This window comes from Calliphora vicina, chromosome 1 (genome assembly GCF_958450345.1).
Source record: "Calliphora vicina chromosome 1, idCalVici1.1, whole genome shotgun sequence".
Taxonomy (NCBI): Eukaryota; Metazoa; Arthropoda; class Insecta; order Diptera; family Calliphoridae; genus Calliphora; species Calliphora vicina.
The window spans coordinates 108,320,112-108,336,160 of NC_088780.1; the positions used below are offsets into that span (position 1 = coordinate 108,320,112).

Consider the following 16,049-nt stretch of genomic DNA (forward strand, 5'->3'; position numbering starts at 1 on the left):
AAAAATTAAATTTTTTGTGTTATGACTTGAATTAAATGTATTTGTTTATCCAAAAAATTGGAAAAGTTGCGATCATTTAATTGTTGTCAATGCGTCTCCTGAAAAATTAAATTTTTTGTGTTATGACTTGAATTAAATGTATTTGTTTATCCAAAAAATTGGAAAAGTTGCGATCATTTAATTGTTGTCATAAGTGCTCAGATAAGAATTATACTCTAATAAGGATAACGTTTGCTTATTACGATAAAAATATATTTTTAAAACTAATTTTAAATAATTAATTTGGTTATTTTTTACCTTTCCGTGTAAGTTTTATTATGGTAATAAGAGATAATAGAAGAACAAAGGAATTAGTTCAACAACTATCATAATTTACCATTATGTATGTAATTCGTCGGATTTTTGGAGAAATACAATTTTCAGCAAATGCTGAATATTCGATCAAATTCGGAATAACTTTTTAACATCAGGTTCCTATTATTGAATTACCGTCATATTTCCAATATTTCAATCAGGGCACACTTAGAACGGTGACTACATCACTACAACAATACAAAAACAACTGGTACTTTGTTTTTGTTAAAAAGTAGGTGAACTGTCAATGTTGACTGTTGTTATTTTTGCTTTTGAGTTTGTTGTATTTTTTGCCACAACAACCACAAGTGAACTGACAATTCAAACTGAATAAAAAAAATAATCAGCTGTTTCATCGCTGTCACCTTTCTAATTGTGCCCTGATTTCAATCAAACAGTGAATTGACACGTTTTCAGAAAAATTTTTCTGGAGTTTCGTTAAAATCCTACAGAAATTTATACAAGATTTTAATTAAATAGAAAACGCTCAATTTAGTCAGAAAGCACCCTGTTATCATGTCTGTTTGACCTCATGGAGCCTCATTTTCAAAGAAGTATGGTCTTATGATGCCTCCAGCCAACAACCGACCACAAACCGTGACACATTGTGGGTTCTCTGAATACCAAATGCGGTAACGATTAACAAAGCCATCAATGTGAAAATGTGCTTAGGATAATGTTCAATCATACATTCAACCAACTCCCTTCACTACGCATGGTCTTCAGGCTTCACATCTAGCTTGAATTGAAATTGTTATGCATGAAGACGTAGATCTTGTCAAACACTCTGTGCTTCTTTAAACTTCAATTTGAAATTCTTGTCCCCGACGCCGAATTGATGTTGCTGAACTTATAGCAACTCCCTCAAGCAATAATTCTATATTGATGTTTGAAAAACATGTTTTTGGAGGACCAGTGTTTTTAGCGTCACCAATTACTTTTAATATTTCAATTATACTCTTCACAGTTGTCGAAGTTATTACCATATTTTTGAACCGTGTCTGCCAAACTTTCATTATTTTTGAAATTTATTGCAATGATAAAAACGCGTTGTTCTCTTTACTTCACATATGGTGGAAAATTCAAATCATGAGTTTTGGGACACGGGTATAACTTTACCTTTGGTATAAAAAAATTACCTTTGATCACGGAGGTAACGCAGTTAGCGTTGTTCAATTCTAGTAGTATCCTAATACTTTAAGAAATTTCTAAGGAAAAAGAAATATTAAAATTTTGACAAATTTTTATACCTTTTTCTCAATATTTGAAATACTGCATGAGAATTTATGCGTATACATGTTATAATTATCACATATTAATCATACGCATACAAGTCAAAGCGAAAATTCAAATGTAAATAAAGACCAGTTTACATTGTCACATAAGTAATATGATCTGTCAAAATGTCAAATGTGACATTGGAAATCAAAAAAACAAGCAGTCATATTAGATTAGGGATGCATTGCTATGTAAGCAAAAGAAAATACACAAACTGCTATTATCATTTTAACCTACTCTAAACGAGTAAACGGAAAAAAGCATCAAACGTTTGTTTGTTTGGCGAGAGGAGAAAATTTCATTTTATTTGAATATATGTAATACTGCTTATTTTCTATTATAAAATTTAACATTTCTAGATATGTATATCGTAACCTAAAATGCAAAAAACTATATACAATTTAAACTACTTGAGATATTTAAACAAAATGTTCAAATCTGAATTACAATGACACTAGAAATGGCATAGTTTTACGCCTTAAATAAACAACATATTTTCCGCAAATAATACGCATTTAATTTTCAATTAAGAAGACTATCAAAATGAGACTCTTTATATTTTATTTTCTAAAGATAAAAAATGTAAATATTCCCAACCACATAAAATACAATATAATGCCATTAACAAAGACAAAAAAAATTGTGGGAAAAACAAACAGAGAAAAAGAACAACACAATAATTTGCTAATATCTTTTCATAACAAACTCATAATACTTTATGAACTACAAACAACCATTAGCAAGGACACTGAGAAACAACACAGAAAAAACAAGCTGTATAAACACAAAACAATTAGAATTATTAAACTAACCACAGCTACAATTATTTTAACTAGCCGCATGCGATAAGGCCAAAACTTTAGAACGTACAAACACTCACAGACGGACTAAAACTATTATGAACTATATACAAAAATAGAAAAACACAGCTATGTTTATATATACAGCTGCGAAAAAAAAATAGCACCACAACCAAAAAACCCCTTCATGTTTAATGTTTTTTTTTGTATATTTTGGATTGTATTGGAGTTTTGAGGACGTCTGACGTATAAGCGGAACCTTCTCCACCAAACATGACAAATTTACTCTCATCTGTCTATAAAATATTCTTCCACTTTTGGACTGGCCAATTTTGATGTTCCTTTGGGAACTTCATGCGCTTGGCGATATGTCTTGCATTTAAAAGAGGGGCCTTTCTTGGACTGCACGCTTTTTAAATTATGTTCTCTGAGACATGTGCGATCTGTTTGTACTGTTGCAGTTCTATTAAGGTCCTTTAATAGTTCGGTTACAACTTTGAAAGCATCCATTTTACTCTCGCAGTCAATCTTTTGGCATGAAGGGGGGTCAGAACTGGTTTTCTTCCACGTCTTTCAGCCTTTTCTTTATAATAAATTGCGTTGTGAATCATTTTGTTAGAAAACCCAACTAAATTCTCTATAAGATTTTCCATCCGATATTAGTTTTTTGATTATTTCACGTTTCTCCGCACTGGAGTCTTTTCCACGATCCATTTTATTTAAAATATTTGCTTTTCGTTAAACTTTATGATCGAAATAATAAAAATAAAAATCAAATCCTTTAAACACGTGCTTTCTATTAAAGCACTTTTGTGAAACAAAACTGTTTTTATAAAAAATATGTAAGTGGTGCCATTTTATTTTTCTGCATTTTTTTGTAATTTTTACTTCAAATTGGTATAAAAAAATTACAATAACAATTCCAAGAGAAGTACTACATTTTGAATATAGGGGACATTCTAAGCTATGTATTAAATATAAACATTTGTAAAAATTCTAACAGTAATTATTTGTTTTTGGAAAAATAAAAAAAGTGTCATAGTGGTGCTATTATTTTTTTCCAAACTGTTTACATACATGTGGTATGGTGTTACTAGGATCCAGCAGCCAGTTATGCATACATTAAACTATAAAATTAATTTTAGCAGAACAGTGCTGCTATGTTTAAGTACTCAAGTTGTATAAATAAATAAAAGTACTTTTTCGATATTCAAACTATTCTCAAATGCAATAAACACAAAATTAATAAATATTTTTTATTAAAATCTACTTTTCAGCTTCTACATTGCATGAAACATGAAGCTGACAAAACAGTTGTGGCTAAAAGTGAATCCAGAGAATTTGGCTAACACATACAGTACACAAATAGAGTATATCGACAGAAAGTTGTAGATTACAAATGGCTGATAATAATAATCTTCCTACATGGTGTTAAAGCTCTGCATAGACATAACACAGTGATTTTGAAAAAAAATCCCTGATGATTATGTTAAATTGGAGTTGCATTTAACTCGTAATCTAGGTGTTATTATTAACGAATAACAAAATCCACTGATACAAGTCATTTACAGCTCCTATGCAGTCAGAGTGACCATGCCAAAGATACGCCTAATATCAGAAAACATGGGCAGAATATTCTATATCTATAATATCAATAGACTAAAGAGGTAAGTAGTAATACTCAGCTATAGCGATAAATTACTCGCTACTAATTTTCTAACTGCAGGTGATAGGTCTGATTGGGAACTTCATTGACTTATTTTTTAAATTTTGAAACTAAATTTGAATTATTTTTGTATGACATTTCGCACATAACGAATCCTAACACAGTCATTGCTTAAGCGCTTTCAATAACTACTTGAAAATAATATTCTTAGGGCTTTAAATAATATACGTAGAATTACATATGGGCAATTCCATGTCATCGTACATGTCATTTTGAGAGGCGATATTTTTTCTTTTAATTTCTTTCACTAAACCAATTATTTTTCCTTTACAATCCGTCATATTTAAATAAAAGTAATCTTTGGATGATTTTATAATACATAAAATGTAATATCGTACGTGACATACCGTACGTGACAGATTTTTCTCTTATAATGAAACAATATATATTCTCTAAATATATGTATACAAAAACTAAACAAATAAATAGAAAATATACAGTAGCGAGCATAAAAAATGCAACGCCATGCAATGTGATTTTCAACAGCACTGATTTTGCTCAAAAAGATATCCAATTGTCCACATCTGCTGTTTTTATATTCTTATTGATCATAGGCAATTATTGTATGACATTTTGTCCAATATTTTTTTACGTAAGGATAATTATAAATTTTTTAGTAAAAACAGTGGTAAAATTGTGCGAGCAAAAAAATGCAACTCTACGGAAATTTACTTAATTTTTAAAAATTGAAAAAAATAATTATAAAAAATTGCTAAAAACTATAATACTGTTGTTTGTATCTTTAGTATACCATTTGCAATTTTGACATATTTTTAGGCTAATTTTAATGTAAAAAAAATTAAAAATGTTTTTAAGTAATATATTATTCAAGGATTTACCTAAGACTAAGATTATAAAAAATGGTCAACTAGTTACAATATAAAAATGTACACCAAAACATAAATACATTTCTTTAATATATACCAATATTTCAATTATTTTTAGCACCCCCAATTGTTCACATATTTGAGGAAAATCTTTAAAAATTGGAAGATATTTTTTTTGGAAATATCCTTTGTTTAAGTACGATTTTCAATGCTGTACCATGTTTTGATGAGAAACTGATTTCTAGAAAAAAACTTTAAAAACTAACATTCAAAAATAAAAATTTATCTTTTATTAACAGTTTTATTTAATAATAATTTTATATTGCACGCATCTATTAAATAGGAACTTTGAACCTGCATAACCAGGAGAGTTTTAAATTTTGTATGACCATGGAAAACATGCACAGAGATAACAGATTCGTAGTAGCAACCGAATTTGTTGCCAATCGAATGATTCTATCGTAGTAACCTAATTTTACAGTTGTGGCTACAAAATTTTAGAAGGGTAGAAAGTTTGGTTGCTTCAACCCAAATTCTTCTTTGTCAATTGACTTTCTGTTGATAGAACCGAAAAATTCTAGGTGTGCAACCTAGGCAACAAATTCGGTTGCTACTATATATTATCGAATTCAGAAGAGAAAATATTAAATAAAAATATAGATGGCTGTCTTCAGCTTCTAATATATCATTTAAGTTAACTTTAAAGTGCTAAAAGTACACAAAGCTATTTCATAATAATTAAATTATTTCTGCGCAATAATGCAAGAAAGTACCACATTTTTAAAAAGTACTCTCCGATTTAATCCCCATTTGGGAGCTCTGGTGTGGAAAATAAACTATTTCTTTCAATATCAAACACCAACAACACTAACTACAATCCGCAAAAATGGAAGCAAAAAAGACATTATGTATAACAAAAAAAACAATGTTAAATGAAAATAACAAGAGACCTCAGAAACACTAGTTAAGTGCAACCACACCAATATGTACCAACCAGAACAAAACAACTATGTATCGTATAAACAAGTATACGATCTCTCACTCCTTATTGGTAACAACAGTTTCAGTTGCTGTTCTATGATATAATACAGCTAACTGTAATAATAGTAGGATAAAAGCCAACAATAGCAAAAATTAGTATACAATGTATAAGTCCCGGAGAATTTTAAGGGTCAAGCTTTAATTTTTTTAGACATATAAAAGGCTTTACGCCATGATGAATAAATTTGTTGACAATTGTCGGTTTTAGCAAAAAAATGTTATTATAGTTCCCAATTTTTAAGAAATTATTATATGTATATGGAGTCGACTTCAGTATTTGAGTAGTTAAAAGTTCCATATATAAATCACAATTACTAATTTACATATGTATTTAAACATTTTTATTTACAGAATATTCACAAATTGCAGCCATTCTCATGAAACAACTATATGTTTTGAACTGCCATATAATTCCGTCCATTCACATAAGCCAAATATTCTCAACTCTCTAGAATCCGAATTTAAACCATCAAAAATCCATAGCATTGGATTTTACTAATTTAAGCATATTTGAAATAATTTAAGAGCCAAACTAATTCGCTTATTTTAATCTTAATTGTAATTTTTTAAAATATTCTACTAACATAAACTTTTTTTAAAATTTTTTAAAATATTCTACTAACATAAACTTAAGAAACATTAATTTATGTAATTTAAGCACATTCATACAAGAATTATTCATTTAAAATGGAAAATTTATTTAAAGTTTTTGAAACAAAATTTTTATTTCGTATGAAAATTTTGTATTAAATTTAAATAAATTTTAAATTTTATTATGAATAACTACTGTTAAAGAATTTCGATAATTTTTTTTAATTTCATGTCTATGGCCATAGTATTTTCAAATTTAAATGAATTTAAAATTAATTTAGAGCTCTACGATAACACCGATAACAACGAATAACAACATAAACTTAAGGAATATTGATCTATGTAATATAATATTCATACAGACTTATTATTAATTTAAACTGGAAAATTTATTTAAAGTTTTTAAAACAAAATTTTAATTTTTTACACAAAATTAAACATTTTGTTTTAATAAATTTTAATAAAATTTAAGTTTTATTATAAATAACTGTCATAGAATTTGTTTCTACATAAATTATTTAAACCTGAACTTACTTACTTACATAAATTATTTAATCACTTATATTCTCCTACTACTAACACTTAAAATAATTAATACTCACTTAAATTTCAATTATACTAACAATTTTAATAATACCAGCACTATGCACTTTACGAAAAATATTAATAAAGCACAATTTGCACTAAGCATTATAAATATTTTGTGAAAATTTCAATTATTTCCTACCCCAAAATCTGAAGTTTTAGCGAATGTTAAGACTTCGTGTACTTAACGTATACTAACTGCATAATGCAGTCCTTTCAAAATCGATTTTAATTTATTATTTATTTAATTTTCATATTTCACATGTGTATTTTTTATCAATCAGTGTAAGGTAAGTAAGTAAACTTAGTCATAATTGGAGTTGGATTTGGTAGGTTTAAATAAAATCAGAAAGCAAACCGACAAAAAATTGCATCATTTTATAATGATTTTAGGCTATCAGAATTTTTAATTAAAAAAAAATAAATCTTGAAATTTTTAATGAAAATTTTTTTGTATTTTTTTACACGAAAGCAAATTATTGTGAAATATACCAGGTCATCAGAAATATCAGCAAGTTAATACCAACTGATATTTCTGATAGCGCTATCACTTTCCTTTTAGTTAGTTATTTAATGACGTCATTCACATGAGCACAAATAGTTAAAATATGTAAAAAAACAAGCCAGCAAACAAAAAATATCAGAACACCACAAATCGTTGAAAAGCGTAAAAATACCACTCGAGCATAGTCTCTTTTTTCCTCTTAACAATTGATCCTCGTATGACGTCACACCATATGGACATAAAACTGTAAAATACGTAAAAATATCAGATAAACAGAAATATCAGAAAGTATTATTTATCAATATTATTATTAGACGTCAGCAATTAATTGGATTACAAAAAAGAAAAAATTAGCCAGCCAGCTATAGAAAATTTTGTCAGTTTACTAGGTAATCAGAAAACGTAAAAGGTTCCATATGAAATAATCAATTAAAAATCAAATGACGTCATGAGTAATTTTTTTTATTTTTTTATTTTCGTAAATAAGTACAATTTGATGAAAGTAACAGGTCATCAAAAATTTTAGTTGAGTATCTTCCAAAATCTTTATATATCCTGTTGTCATCCTTTTTTCTTAAAAAAACATCAAGAAAGAAAGACAACAAACAAAAAACATCACAACACAAACCGTTGAAAAGCGAACAAATATCAGACGAGCATACATATTAGTAAGTCTCTCTTTTACTCTTAACAATTGATCCTCGTATGACGTCGCTCCACAACGATAAAATAAGTGAAAATATCAGATAAGCAGAAATAGCAGAAAGTATTATTTATCAATATTATTTTTGTTAATTATGACGTCACCAATTAATTGGATTTAAAAATGGAAAAAATTAACCAGCCAGCCGCTACAGAAAATTTTGCCAGTTTACTAGGTAATCAGAAAACATAAAAGGTTTCATATGGAATAAACAATTAAAAAGCAAATGACGTCACAAGTATTTTTTTTATTTTTTTCCTAAATAAGTACAATTTGATGAAGGTAACAGGTCATCAAAAATCTTAGTTGAGTATCTTTGAAAATCTTTATATGATCCTCTATGTTGTTTGTTCATATCTCTTTTTTTTTCTTCACCAAACCACAGCATCGTCTGAAAATATAATAGAAAAACATAAAATTTAGCAGGCTGTTCCTTATTTAAATTTTAAGTAAATGCATGACGTCACTAATTGTGTTCGTCCATAAATATAATTCTCTCGCTCCATTAAAACAGTATGAGTGTATGAAAGCTATGATATCAGGAGCACAGAAATTTTAGATAAGAACAAAATAGTATGAAAAGTGCTTTTTATGCACTGTTACCAGATGAAACTTTTTAAATGTTTAAAGTGCATGCAGATTTTTTGGAAGTTTGTTGGTGGTCAAGCTACTAACATAGAAAGTGCAATATGGAATAATAAATTAAAAAACAAATGACTTCATGAATTGTACCTTACCTTATTTTTTAATAAATATCAGGTTATCAATAATTTTAGTTGGATCATCCATCCATCTCCATCCATCATCTTTTTGTTTCTTCCCATAGCATCATCTGAAAATATAACAGAAAAACAGAAATTTTAGCAAGCTGGTTTTTATTTATATTTTTACTAAATGATGTCATAAAATATATTGTGTTCTTTCTTTCTTCTCACTCACTCTCTTTTAATAATATAAGGGCCATTATTACAACTTGCCTTTATAGTTAAAGGTAACATTAAGCAATAGAAAAAGGTACATACACACTTAAAGTTAACTTTAACTATATATATCAAGTTGTTATAATAACCCAAAGTGCTATTAAAGTAATACTATCAGGCGCACAACCATTTTAGATGAAAACTAAATACTAAGAAGAATGTAAATGTAGCTTAAGCATTATAGGCATTGTTGACAGATGAAGCGATATGTTGTTTAAATTGGGAGTGTATGTTTTCTGGACTTTAGAATTATTTAGAAGTTTTTGAGGTTTTGGTCATACTAAATTAATGATTTAAAAGATTATAAATTATTAATTTTAATTAAAAGCTTTATTAAATAAAATGATCTGCTTAACAGTAATACTTGTTTAAAACATCCTCTTTATAATTTAGCTTGGAACATCAATAAAGTCGAAAAAATAATAATATTCGTCACAATTTTAATATATAAATATACGTCACAATTTTAAGAAAAATTGGTTTTTATTTTTATTTACACTCATAAAAAATAACCGATAAAAAAATTAATTTCATTATAATTTGTATGCAGTTGAATAAATTCCTATTAAAAATCTTACTATTTTGCAAAATCTAATTAAAATTTGTGAATAAATTTAAAAAAACCTCGATGCTAAATTATTTTGTTTAATTATGTTACAATTATGTTAAAACATCATTGCCTGAAGTAGGGTTTATATCGATATAAAAATGTATATATAAAAATGTATATATAAAAATGTATACAAAATTTTAAAGGCATGAAAAACCACAACACAATTTTGATGTTTTGTGATTCCAGTAGTACAAATAAGTTCCAAATTTTATATTCTTTGGAGAGGATTTTTAAAAAAAAATTAAATAAAATTATACATTTTTTCACATAATTAATGATAACTCAAAAAAATTATTCCGATATTATTAAAATAAACTTAGAAAAATTTAAATTTATATAACCTTTAATCCGTTTATATATTGCGTTTTAATCGGCTTAGTAGTTTCGGAGTTATAACAACATATTGAGCAAAAAATTAATTTTTTACGTGAAAATAGAAAATTTTTTTGTTTTAAAAAAATCATGAAAAATCGAAAACGGTAAAAATTGTTCAAATTTATTGCATTATCGCAAAGCCACATGTTATGTAAATTTAAATTTTTCTAAGATTATTTTAATAATATCAAACTAGTAGTTGTTTTTGAGTTATGACAAGTGGAGAAATGTGTCCAAATATTGGCAATTTTGCAAACAAATGATTTAAAAAAATTATCCATAGAATTGAAATTTTTTGCCATTTTTGTACTTAGGTAGCCATTTTTGCTGTTGACGTGTGTCAACACGTCAGATGTTTGTAACGCCCAAAAAATATAACACCCACCTTAAAGTATACCCATCGACTCAGAATCACTTTCTGACATGACCTAATTTCTAATTTCATAGCTTCCACATAAGGCAATCTTCCAAAAATCATTCACGAAAATAAATTATTTAAATTTTAAAAGAAAATGATTTTGCTCATTTACTTAGTGCAGGGTATTATATTGTCGAGCTTGACCGACCATACTTTCTTACTTGTTTATTATCCTATACTATTTTCATAAAAAAAACATTGTAAACTAGTGTAGTTATACATATATGTACATTCAGAGTTTAGATCAGTCCCATTTTGATGTAACACAGCATTAGCAAGTTTAAAGACACTTTATTTATTTTGTATGGGAGCTTAATAAAATTTAACAACTCAGTTTAAAAAAAATGTCATACAAATTTTAAATAAAACTAAGGGCATTACTTTATATGTAAATCCCGGCGCCAAGTGATAAAAAACAAAATATTTGTATTGAAAACAAAAACCAATGTTTGATATTTTGTTTGTGTTATATCAAATAAACTACCTGACTTGACCCTAAAACAATTTTAAGTAAAATTTCTCAAAGTGCGGTGAAGTGATTTATTTAGCATTTAAGAAGATTGGATTGTATGTTTTAAGGCGATGCAAAACACCTGTCCGGCAGCTCTTGTTATTTTTATACCCTTCACCTTCGTGAGAAGGGTATATATAAGTTTGTCATTCCGTTTGTAATTTCTACATTTTTCATTTCCGACCCTATAAAGTATATATATTCTGGATCCTTATAGATAGCGGAGTCGATTAAGCCATGTCCGTCTGTCTGTCTGTCTGTCTGTCTGTCTGTCCGTCTGTCTGTCTGTTGAAATCAGTTTTCTGAAGACCCCAGATATCTTCGGGATCCAAATCTTCAATAATTCTGTCAGACATGCTTTCGAGAATTTTGCTATTTAAAATCAGCAAAATCGGTCCACAAATGGCTGAGATATGAGGAAAAAACCAAGACAACCTCGATTTTTGACCTATTTTTTACCTATATCTGGATTACTAAGACATTAATATAGACAATATGGATATCTAATGATAGATATTTGCAACGACGTATATAAGACCATAGTAAGTTGGACCTACAATGGGTCAAAATCGGGAAAAAAATTTTGAACCCGAATTTTTTTTTTAAAAAAAAAAAAAATTGAAAAAACAAAAAAAAAAATTTAAAATTTAAAAAAAATTTTAAATTTACAAAAAAAAAAATTTTAAATTTTAAATTTAAAAAAAAAAAATTTTAAATTTAAAAAAAAAAAATTTTAAATAACAATCGAAAAAAATTTTTTTCAAAAAAATTCAAAAAACAACTGGAAAAAAATTAAATTTTGTTTACCTAAAAATATTTAAAATTTTGAAGTATAATTTGGTGAAGGGTATATAAGATTCGGCACAGCCGAATGTAGCACTCTTACTTGTTTTTAATCACTTATGTATGTATGTACAGTGAATGTCACTTAAAATCGTACACCATCGTAGTCAAATTTTATTCATTAGTTTTAGAAAGTTGATGTTTTGGAAATATTTTAAAATGCTATTTTTATAATGTGTGTGCTATTACCTATCAGAAAATTGGGTATAATTTTAATTGCCCTTATCCACAAAGAAAAAAATTGGGTAAGACTGTCAGTGCCCAGAATATCAACGCTTCAATTAAAACCGTAAAGGCACTAAAAAATAGCAAATGATACCTTACAAAGTATTAGGATTATTTAATATTAACATTTTTTTTAATTTTTAAAGTTTTAATTATAATTTAATATAATTGTACGAATTTAAGTGAAATATGAATTTTGTGATGTTTTTTAATTTTCATCAATATTTTTTTAACGAATTGAGGTTTTGTTAACTTTTTTGTTGAAATACTTATTTTTTGTTCCAATTAATAAAATGACTTTTAATTTTTTATATAATCACCTATTATTGCCTGTATAATTTCATAATATTTAAAAAAAAAATATGTTGTACGATTTTGAGTGACACTCACTGTATATCAACTACATATTATGTAAAATACCGTTAGGTATTTTCAATGCCATAAATACCCTATTGTTGGCAATTTGGTGATCTAAACTTCTAATTTACAGTTGTTTTACAATATAAAACACCATAACAAAAAAAGCTAACTAAAACCACCAACTGCAGAAAATTATGAATTTTATATTTTACATCAGTAAAGAAAATATTTGTTTGGTTTCCATTACATTAATATCATTGCCAATAACAAAAATAACATGTATGTAATAATACTATTTATTTATGTATGGTACTTTGAAATGTCAAACAAACACTATAACAACAATATCGACATGGCAAATAATACTACCAGTAGATCAGCAAAATAGCAAGTGTGTACTTAATAAAGACAATAAAGATTAACTATTATTTTAATGACGTCATTTAATTGCACCTTCTCTTTAATCTGTCTTATCTCTCTCTATCTTAGCAATTTTGTTTTTGTACACAAAAATTTAAAGAAACAACCAAACATGTGTGTACGCAATAATTAAACTTTGTGCTATGTTATTGTCTATGAATGATCTACCGTTATGTTTTTTACATCTTTATTAACACTCTACTACTGGCGAATATGATTTGTTGCACTATTTTGTAATTGATTTATATAAATTATTTATTTATAATTTTTTTTAACGTTGGTTCCTGGATTCATACAATAATTAACTAACAGCGTGTTATTTGGAACTCGAGTACCTAGGTGTATATTGGGTCAAATCCGGGTAAACAGTTTGGTACTTTTTTTAAAACATATTTATTCTTGGGAACATTAACACAGATTTTAATATTTTGATACATGCCTATAGCATAAACAATTTTGGCAAAATGGAATATTTTTAAATTTTAAACTTGAGGGGTGTTCAAGTAAGAAAAGGGAAATTGGTACTTTTCTCCTAATGGTACTTTTTTAAAATTTTAAATTATTTCAGTTATCGACATTAAAGTTAGCTGATATGTATTTGAGTGAAGTTAGTGTTAGGAATAGGGGATAATATTTAGGTACCAAAATGTGTGAACTGTACTATAGGTACTTTTTTGTTCATCTAATGGTACTTTTTTGAAATTTCTATAATAATGGACTTAGAAACATGAAATTAAACATATATGGTCCTAAGTGAGTGAGAATTCTAGCGGGAGACTTTTTGGTACTTTTTCTTTATTGGAATGGTACTTTTTGTAATTTCTTCACCAATGAACCTAGAAACATGAAATAAAGCTTATATATAAACCGAGTGAGTGGAAAACCACAAGTGTGGGCTTTTTGGTCCTTTTTTTATATTCTAAAGGTACTTTTTTGAATTTTCTATAACAATGGACTTAGAGACATGAAATTAAGCATATATGGTCCTAAGTGAGTGAGAATTCTAGGGGGAGACTTTTTGGTACTTTTTCTTTATTCGAATGGTACTTTTTGTAATTTCTTCACCAATGAACCTAAAAACATGAAATTAAGACCGGAGTGAGTGGGAATCTACAAGTGACTGCTTTTTGGTACTTTTTCTATATTCGAATGGTACTTTTTGAATTTTCTGTAATAATGGACATAGAAATATGAAGTTAAGCATATATGGTCCTAAGTGAGTGAGAATTCTAGGGGGAGACTTTTTGGTACTTTTTGTTTATTCTAATAGTACTTTTTTGAATTTTCTATAACAATGAACTTAGAAACATGAAATAAAGCTTATATGAACCCGAGTGACTGGAAAACCACAAGTGTATACTTTTTAGTACTTTTTCTATATTATAATGGTACTTTTTTGAATTTTCTATAACAATGGACTTAGAAACACGAAATTAAACATATATGGTCCTAAGTGAGTGAGAAGTCTAGGGGGAGAATTTTTGGTACTTATTCTTTATTCAAATGGTACTTTTTGTAATTTCTTCACCAATGAACCTAGAAACATTAAATAAAGGTTATACGGACCCGAGTGGGTGAGCAACTACAAGTGGGTGCTTTTTGGTACTTTTTCTATATTCTAATGGTACTTTTTGAATTTTCTATAACATAATGGACCTAGAAATATGAAATTAAGCGTATATGGTCCTAAGTGATTGAAAATTCAAGCGGATACCTCATGGTACCTTTTGTTTATTCTAATGGTACTTTTTTTTAATTTTCTATAGCAATGGACTTAAAAACATGAAATTAAGCATACATGGTCCTAAGTGAGTTAGAATTCTAGGGGAGACTTTTTGGTACTTTTTCTTTATTCGAATGGTACTTTTTGTAATTTCTACACCAATGAACCTAAAGCCATGAAATTAAGCTTATATGGACCGAGTGAGTGGGAAACCACAAGTGGGGGATTTTTGGTACTTTTTATATATTCTAATGGTACTTTTTTGAATTTCCTATAATAATGGACCTAGACTTTCCAAAAAATCGAAGAAATTCAAAACCGCGGTTTCGGTTTTAAAAAATTAAAAACCGATCGGTTTCGGTTTTGTGATAATTTATTAAATCTTAAGTATTATAGAAGCAAAATAAGTTGATAGTATAGGAAATGATATACAAATCTAAAATTCAAGCTTGATGGTTTAGTGAATGCGAATTTAAAAGTGATAATCAATGGTACTATTTCCTTATTGCAATGGTACTTTTTGAATATTTTATAATAATAAACATAAAAATTTAAAATTAGGAACACATTTTGCATTTTCTATAATAATGGACCCAGAAATATGAAATTAGACATTTACAATTAGATTCACAAAGTGAGACTTGATAGTACTATTTCTTTCTTCTAATTGGGGTGGCGAAGCGCACCGGGTCAGCTAGTATAATATAACTCAAGTTATAATAAAATTTCTAAACAGTTTATTGGCGTACAATGTGTAAGAAGTTGTTGTAATTTGCTATGTAAATTCAAATTTTAATTTTATAAATTTTTGTTGATTAAATTAAATTTTTCAAAAACCATGCGTGGTAATTATAAAAACAAATGGTGACTTAATAATACATAAAATGTATGTAGGGGTTATATCACAGGTTTGTACATACCCAGCAGTTTGAAAAGTGCCAATTGGAAACCTTACACTAGCTACATATACATATGTATTACTACTTGTACAAAAAACTAGTTCTCTCTGAAAAATGTATGTATTTTTTCTTTTTATTTCTTTTATTCGTACTATTTAATTTAATTGTTAAGTGTTATGCAGAGTGTGCCAATCGACCACCTGCAATGACATCCCCATGTTAAATCGGCGATGTCATTGCTAGTGGTAGTTCTCAGTGGCTAACTAATTCCA

General features: G+C 27.6%; 1 long non-coding RNA gene across 1 annotated transcript in view; it reads left to right on the forward strand.

Annotated features, from left to right (window-relative positions):
* Positions 1-6,678, forward strand: part of LOC135963550 (uncharacterized) — a 319,480-nt gene extending 312,802 nt beyond the window's left edge. Inside the window, exons 5-6 of the long non-coding RNA XR_010576851.1 lie at positions 3,710-4,099; positions 6,378-6,678. This is a non-coding gene — a long non-coding RNA (uncharacterized LOC135963550). The remainder of the gene's footprint in view (positions 1-3,709; positions 4,100-6,377) is intronic.
* The last annotated feature ends 9,371 nt before the right edge of the window (positions 6,679-16,049 follow it).